Genomic DNA, 8,321 nt, shown 5'->3' on the forward strand with positions numbered 1-8,321 from the left:
TGTGATTTTCTGTAATTTCATGATTTCTGTTTTAAGCTTGTCACATGTTTGTAGTAAGAGGAAATGATAAATGTAATTAAATAACATAATGTCTCAGAAATGACATTAATATAAATAAGTATATACTGTAATAAGCTACAAAGCCATTCATTTGCTTACTCAGCAATTTTATTTTAATATTTACTGTTTCAGACTTGGGATAAGTACTTAGTATACAGCCTCTACCTCATGGAGCCTGTTCATTTGCTGCAAAGTGTTAGGGAAATCCAGAAAAAGGGCAGGTCATTTTTGCTGATATCCAGACATTATGCCTTATGATACCAATGACTTGAGAGTCATTATTCACATGAGAGCTTTATCTCCTTGTCAATGGCATCAAAGAAGCATCTGAAAAGCATCACAGCTAAAAAAAAAAATTGGAGATTTTTAAGATGATGATTAGAATAATTGCAAATCTATTTTTCTATTTCATAAAACATTTGAAAAGGAAAAAGATGAAATAATACTATCTCAAAAATTTTATCATTAAAAATAGAAAGTATAGTTTATAAATATCAGATTTCTCCTATACTTTAATATGGTATAGCTTCTTGGATATAGACAATTCTAGGTCACGCCGCCATGTTTCCAGCTTCATTAGAAACTAAGAGGAAGTCCTGCGTCACAGGCACTGTTCCAGGTCAGGAAGACAGTGAGAGCTGGATCAGTGTTAGCTGACACTCCCCTCGTTGGGGTGGTGTGGACCATAAGAACATAGTGGTCCTTTTCAGTGACCACTGGCAGACTGAGAATGAGAATGAAGGACTGCCTACTATATTCCCTGGGTACAATATTAAAATACTGATCTGGAATTTCTAAGCTTTAAAATAACTGGTTTTCACAGAAGATTAAGAGGTAAAATGTTGTACATTAGCTCCTCTTTATAATCCAAATCTAGTTCATTACTCAGGTGGTGGGAGTTTATCTGTTTAAAATTAATTCATAATTTTAAATGTTTCTTGCAGACCTTGAAACTTCTTTCTGTACTCTCTCCAACTAGATTTCTGTATCCCTGCTGTGGTGAATGGAGGTTTTGAAACAATACAATTAAGACATCAAATAAAGCAATTTGAAATTATGAGATGATCTACCTTGAAAAGAATATCAGCCCATTCACTTGGGATGCTAGCTTGTACCTGGGTTAGGACCATGGGTTAGATGATTTTGAAGTTATTATCTTTTATCAATGATTTACTAAAATGAATATCATATATTTGGCAATTTTAAAAGTGTAAGTCAGTTTTGATCTGAGTAGGCTTCCTTATGTCTCCTTGTCTTGCACAGTAACATGTTCTGAATTTACTCTTTTGATTCATCAATTTAGTTTCCAAATGCAAATGGCCTATCTGCCTAACATATAGGTCAGCAAATTTCTGCCAAAGCACATGGGGCTCATACAAACTGCTAAGTATTATAGTGTGAATAAAGAAGTGATTACTTGATTTTATACTAAACACCCTGTAATTGGACTATTTCTCTATGTTTTATAAGGTCTACAATTAACTAGTCAATAAGGGTGTGTTAAGAACTTCATAAAGGATGTGCTTTTGGGAGGAGACAGTGCAATATAGCTGGAGATAGAAAGAAAAAGACTTATTGGGGAAAGTATTTAGTATGCAGCCTCTACCTCATGGAGCCTGCAAAATTATATCATAAGCCATGTCTCCAATAGCAAAACAGAGAAAATTAAAACAAAGAATAAACAGACACATTGACAGTAATTGGTAAAAATCTTAGAGATCAAACAGACCTGATGTGGGGGACCTGTTGATTACATTACAGAGCCCCAAGGGAGAGGAGCCACAGACCTTAATTATTAGCACCTTTGGATTTACCTAGAATGTTTGCTCAGACCTGCTATTTTCAGGCTGCTCAAAATATTCCTGCCCTAATTTCTTCTGACCTTTATCTGACTTTAGAAAAAAATCAAAGTAGAAAAACAATCTGATTGGATGCTTTATTATCAGCGTGATGGCAAATACATAGTTTGACCAAACACTCTTTCAGCCCGATAGAATGATATGGTCTACAGTACTGTGGTCCATTTCAGGTGATGCCCTCTGTGCACATGTGAATGTGTGTACGGGCTTGTGAGAGTGAAAGTAAGCGTGTGTATGTGTATGCTGTGAAATAGAAATAAAAATATATATTTATATATAGAAAATTAGCACTTATCAAATATTCACAAAAAAGATACAATTCTGAGCAATCTGTTAAATTTGTTGAGTAAATCTGGCAATTTAAAAAGTGAGTTTTAATGTTTCACTCTAATTAAGAAAGTAATATATAATAGTGTAAAAAAGTGAAAAATATTGACAAGCATAAAGAAGAAAGGAAGTCATACAGAAGTCATTATCCAAATTTGACCATTATAATATTTGACAGGTGTGTATGTTGTAGTGTATTTCTTTTTATCTTCATGTATAAAGGCACATCTTAGTGCAGCTGTTAGCATATGATACATACAATGCTACGTTCTGCTTTTTCTTTACCTTTTTAAGCAATTTCTTATGTCATTAAGAACCTCATAAAACATTTTAATGCTTGTAAGCTATATCCAATTACATATGCAAACCATAATTTATTTAACCACTCATAGGATATTTTTCTGCTACTTTACTGTTTTAAATGATACTGTGGTTAACAACTTCCTTCCTTTATTCATTTATTCATTCAACAAATTTTATCAAATGCCTTTTCTGTGTTAGGCACTTCATGCCAGGCACTGTGCTGGGCTTTGGAGGTACCAAAAAGTGAATAATGATGTAGATAGCCTATAAAAACAAGCAATTGCAATATGGGCTAGAGGACTAGAGTTAGATTTCTATATTTAAATTAGATTTCTATATTTAAGAGTTAACAAAGAAACTGTCATTTGTCTGGGTTCCTTGCAAAGTTTTCCTGCAAAGTCAAATGTTATTTCTAATTTTTCAGGTTCTGAAAATCCCTATTTTAGGGATTTATCCTCATACCTAATTTTGTCTATTATCCTAGTAATTTCATACCTCAATGTGAAGCAATGTGCTATAACTTTTTCTGCTTTTGCACATTCGGTTAATTCTCATAGAACACTTTCCCCCCTACACTTATTTTTCACAACTTCTTGTTCAAGACCTAGTTCAAGTGTCTTTTCCAATTCAGAATCTTCCCTGAATCTTCTACGTGAACTTTGTAATTTTCTTCTATGTCATATTTAGACATAGTATCTCACTCTAATTATTGTATTCATTACACTGGATTGCTTTATTTTATATCTTTCTCCCCATTAGGCTATGAGTTAGTAAGTGTATACTTTATGCCTTATACGTTTTAATAATTTAGCTTCTGATGCTTAAGTCTTACAGATTCTTCGTTGAATGAATACATGATTAAATGAATGTGTGTTGTCAGAGAAAGGGACTGCTTCAAGCACAGAGGGCATATTCAGAGGAAGAAAGGTGAAGGAGAAAGATACTGCTGTGCATACTCAGGTGAATTTCACTTCACAATTTCATTTGGGGCTGAGCCTTTGTGTCTGTAACCACCTGGGCTGAACTCTGTGTACCTAAAGTCAGGCCCCTGGTTCGTAACCCTGGCTGCTATTTGTAAAACCGTAAGGAGATTCTGACTCTTAGAGTCTGCTAAAAATCTTTTCTTATGAGCTTTTCTGCTTTTTGCGACCACCCATTATGATCTATCTTTTGTGGTAATTTCCCAGAAATCACCAAACTGTTTGTACAATTAATCCTCAAAGAATTTCTTCTTTGGTAGCCTAATAGGTGGCTTCAAAGTATTGAGGAGCTAAAAGAAATAATGTTACATGTAAGGGGAAAAAAAATCTCATTTTAAAAATGTAGACTTCTGAATGGGAGAGGTAATTTACAGCAGTTCTTTAAGTAATGATGGTCAATGTCAACAACTCAGCAGTGACATTGGGACTATCAAGGTAAAAGTTTTAAGTTGATTTAAAAATAGGCATTCGTAAACATATAAAAATGAATCTGATTTAAAAGAGTGTTCTTGCTGCAGGAATACTTTATCTGTAATTAAAAATCTGCCTGAGAAAGAGAGAAGCAATTTTCAATCTGTTTAAGTACATTTTATAAGGCATTCTGGAGAACTAGAAAACAGCTCAAGGTCAGTGTTAGGGTTGTTTTTCCCTCTCAAAGAAGATACTGCCAAACTGTGGACGACTTCACAGCACAGTGTGAAATAAAGATGCTGGAAAGCTCATGAGGCTCTGTCTTCCTCTCTTTCCTGAGCTATATATTCACAGGATGCATTGCTTGAGCCCTTTACCTATTTCTTGTCTTTTTATTGCCTAAATGTGTAATACTGAGGAGTTTTATTATATTAAATTTGACTTTTTACCTTTTAATGTTGACAACTTCATTACTCCTAAGAGATTTGTGTAAGTAAACTGTCCTCCCCAGCAAAATAGAAAGTTCTCATAGAAGTTTGGGATCATGGCATACATCTCTCTCTGCCCAATGTACTGGTAAGTATAGAGTCCTGTGGAACTGAATTAGTTGGTAATAGATAACCAAAAATAGGGTCTTGAAGAGGGAGATGCAGCAGCAGGGTTAATCTCTGTTATAGGGGTAAAATAAAATAATTGGAAATTCTCTTCCAATTTTTGACAAATTAATGGGCATTGCTTCTTTCCCCAGATATAATTTTATAGATTATAATTAGGATTCAGTTCTGTGACAGAAGTGATGGTATGGTTGATTCTGAGAGACTAAAATTAAAAGACTGAGAATTCTTAGAAAGATATAAGGTGGTCTTCAGACATGGAGAGAAAGAATAATCTAAAAATAAAAAGAGCTGGGTATAAGGACAACAAAAGTTCAGAGAGGAGCTTTTCACCTGTAGCTCCTGCTTTTCCTCCATTGCCCTGTATGGATTATTGCTTACAGGAAGGAGAAAAAAACAAACAAACTGTAGCGCCGCCTAGCACAAGCAACAGATGGTGAGAAAATAGCAGAATGGCACTTTTGCCTAGCTGGGGGAAGGGTGGATAACAACAGCTTCTCAGACATTTTGGCTAACTCCTGAGAATTCCCTCCTCCTGCAAAATCCCACCAGAACTTCAGAGAAGGAAAGCAGGGTCCTCAAACGGTAGAGCTGCTTTTAATAGGGAGGGATATACAGAGAGTGGTTTAGGCCAGACTGTAATGTTAGAAAATCGCAAACTTGAGGTACAACCCTCCACCCTATGCCACATAAAGGAGAATTCGTGGACTAGAAAATTAAAATAATTATAAACAAAACTTTATAAGGTCAAATCAATATTCTCAAAGAGATATAGGAGAATATTGGAAAAGATAAGCAGAATAATAAACTTTAGAGGAAAAAATAAAGAACTCACTAGGTAGATTAAAATATAGAATGAGTACAACTGGGTAACAAATTAGCAAGTTCAAAGATGAAGCTGAGGAATTCAGAAAAGTCATCAAGAAGGGTTAAAAAAAGAGAAGAGTAAAATACAAGTTTAGAGACATGGAGGATGGAGGTGCAAATGTTAACCTCCACCTTAAAGTTTTCCCAGAAAAATGGAAGAACAAAATGGAAGGAAGGAAATTTTTGAAGAAATAATGACCTAGAATTTCTAAGAATTAAAGAAAAATAAACATTAAAGTGTTTATTTTAATAAAAAATAAAATAAAATAATTTATTTTAATTTTTCATAGTACCGAACCATATTGAAAATTACAGAGCAATACATTAGACTGAATTTAAAATATCAAAAATCTTTCCTTAAAGCTCCCTAATGGAAAAAAACAGATTATTTTAAAAGAACAACAAAAAAAGCAACAAATAATAGATCAACAACATACTTCTCAATGTTAATCTTACATTCAAAGTACCTATAGCATTGTATTTTGCATACTAACAGAATAACATTGTTAAAGAGTTGGAATAAAAGAACTTTAAATAGAGAACACTATACTCAACAAACATTAATTTAAATACAAAAGGCTTATATTTACACATTCTTAGTCAAACAGGGACTCAGAGATTTCATCAAGCAAATGGCTCTTTTGAAAACACTTTTGGAAGTACACCAATAAGTTATTAAAAAGAAAAAGCTAAGGAGATCTAAAATAAATAAATAAATAAATACTGTAGAAGTGAGGCGATGACTTACTGGTAATAAGTTTTCTTGTTGCTAAAACAAACCAAAATTCCATAAAAGATTTACAAATCTCGGAGTTAAAATGTAGAAAAAACAAATGTGCTGGTGGGAATGAGGGGAGTGAAAGACAAGAGAGTTTAGATGATATGGATATTGATAAGTGTAAGAAATGTGTAGAGAGCAAAAAGTTAATGCAGATATATATTGTTTTATTGGTACCTACAAAAGGAAATAAAATACAACAGTAAATAACATATAAGAAGAGACTTGATATGTCCAATGGAAGGTATGAAAGGAAAATTAAGGTAATTATAGAAAATATAGCAAGGGAAAGAGGTGGGGGGAAGGCAGAGACAAATGTATTTAAAAAGTAAATAAATTAATTAAAAAAAAAGAATTAATAAAAAAAAGATCTAAAAAAAAGAAAAAGAAAATATATAACAGAAGAAAATCAATCGAATATGAAGGTAGAATGAGTGCTAGAAACAGCTGTAATGTGGTAGGCAGTTAGACAGACATGAGCAGAGCAAGGGCACAGGCCAGGTACAGAAGGTCAGCAGGATGGAAAGCGGAGGGTGCGTAGCAATGGGAAAAATTGGGAAAACAAGGACCTCACCCTCAGGGTGACCTTTCCTCCTCTAGCATATTGCTGGTTATGCGGTTTAGAATCCATGATCTTTCATATCGCTTTCATGAGGTTTGGACCCTCCCCTGACCTTTCCTCCCCTGGTATATTGCTAGTCAGCAGGGTTAGACCCCCTTTGGAGGAGGGTCAAGGGGCTGACTTCAAGGGACTTTCATTTGGACCTTTGTACAACCGTTCCTTTAAGCATTAATCCATAGATATAACATATAGGCCTTAGTTGTGTTTAAGCTCCAAGACAAGAAGAGCAGCAAAACCAGACAGGTGACAATGCCACTTACCTCAAGACCAACCACATTGACTAATGATCCCCTGCCCTAGCACCAAATGTTGAGGGGAGACCATGACCCTGCAAGGACACACCTGGAAAGCTAATGAATATTCTATTGGGATCCTCCCTTGGGAACTACCCTAAAATCCCTACCCTTAAAAGTCCTTAGGATGGAGGACCCAGCCCACCCTCCCTCCAGGAAGCAAGCCAGTGCCTTTCTCCTCCCTCTCCCCTGCCCAGGTGTGTTGTCATTACCTTCTTCTCTTCTAAGCTCGAAGAGCCCTTCTTTTGCCTCTGTAACTTGTTTCCTGGGCCCACTTCTTATATGGCTCATTTCTATCTCTGTGACTTTCTAAATAAACTTTCTCTTATAGTTTGATCTTGGCTGTGAATTCTTTCTTAGCCAGAATTCAAGTAGTGAGGTTGCTGACCCAAGGTCCATTCTGACCTCACCAGGCTGACACCTGGTGCTATTCTTGCCTCTGCCCATATTTTGACTAACATCTGGCAAATTTGAACTATGCTTCTATTTTAGAAACTGTACTTTTTCTATAGAGATCCTTTGTCCACATATACAGTAACGTAGAAGTTTCTGGGAAGTTAGTCCCTCTTTGCACAGCCCTTGCTTGATCAATGGTGGTTTAGTTTCCTTTCTGTGGACAACTGTGAAGTGTAACTTACCCCAGAGTTTCCCTGCAGGATCAGGCAGAAGCTATGTTCTGCATGTTTTTTTTTCTGAGATCACACTTTGCTTGGCTTTTTTTCTCTTCCCTCTTTTCTTAATAGGAAAGACTGACAATAAAAATTTCGTGAGGGTGTGCAGAAATTGAAACCCTCATACGTTACTGGTGGGAATGTTAATTGGTGCAACTACATTGGATAGCACTTTGGTAGTTTTCTGAAGTATTGAAAACATCCTAAAATTGTATTATAAGGTGCTTGTGCAACTCAGTAAATATACTAAATGTCACTGAATTTTAAGTGAGTGAATATTACAGTGTGTAAATTATATGTCATTAAGCTATTTAAAAGGAACGTACTCTATTAATGAATATCACAGAAAATGTACTACTTAGTTCAAGTAGAAAGGCTTTCATTATTCTGGAATTTTTTCAAAGGCTGCTCTCTGTTTGGGCCATGTAGTGAGGGACTTTAGTACTGTTGTTTAGGAACACTGACTGAACTGCAGATCTGGGCTGTGGTTGGATTGTTCTATAACTCTATCTCTATTTTGAGAGAGTGAAACAAAG

Source organism: Pteronotus mesoamericanus, unplaced genomic scaffold (assembly GCF_021234165.1).
Source record: "Pteronotus mesoamericanus isolate MK-2021 breed Mesoamerican mustached bat unplaced genomic scaffold, CSHL_Meso_final scaffold_232, whole genome shotgun sequence".
In the NCBI taxonomy this organism is placed as follows: Eukaryota; Metazoa; Chordata; class Mammalia; order Chiroptera; family Mormoopidae; genus Pteronotus; species Pteronotus mesoamericanus.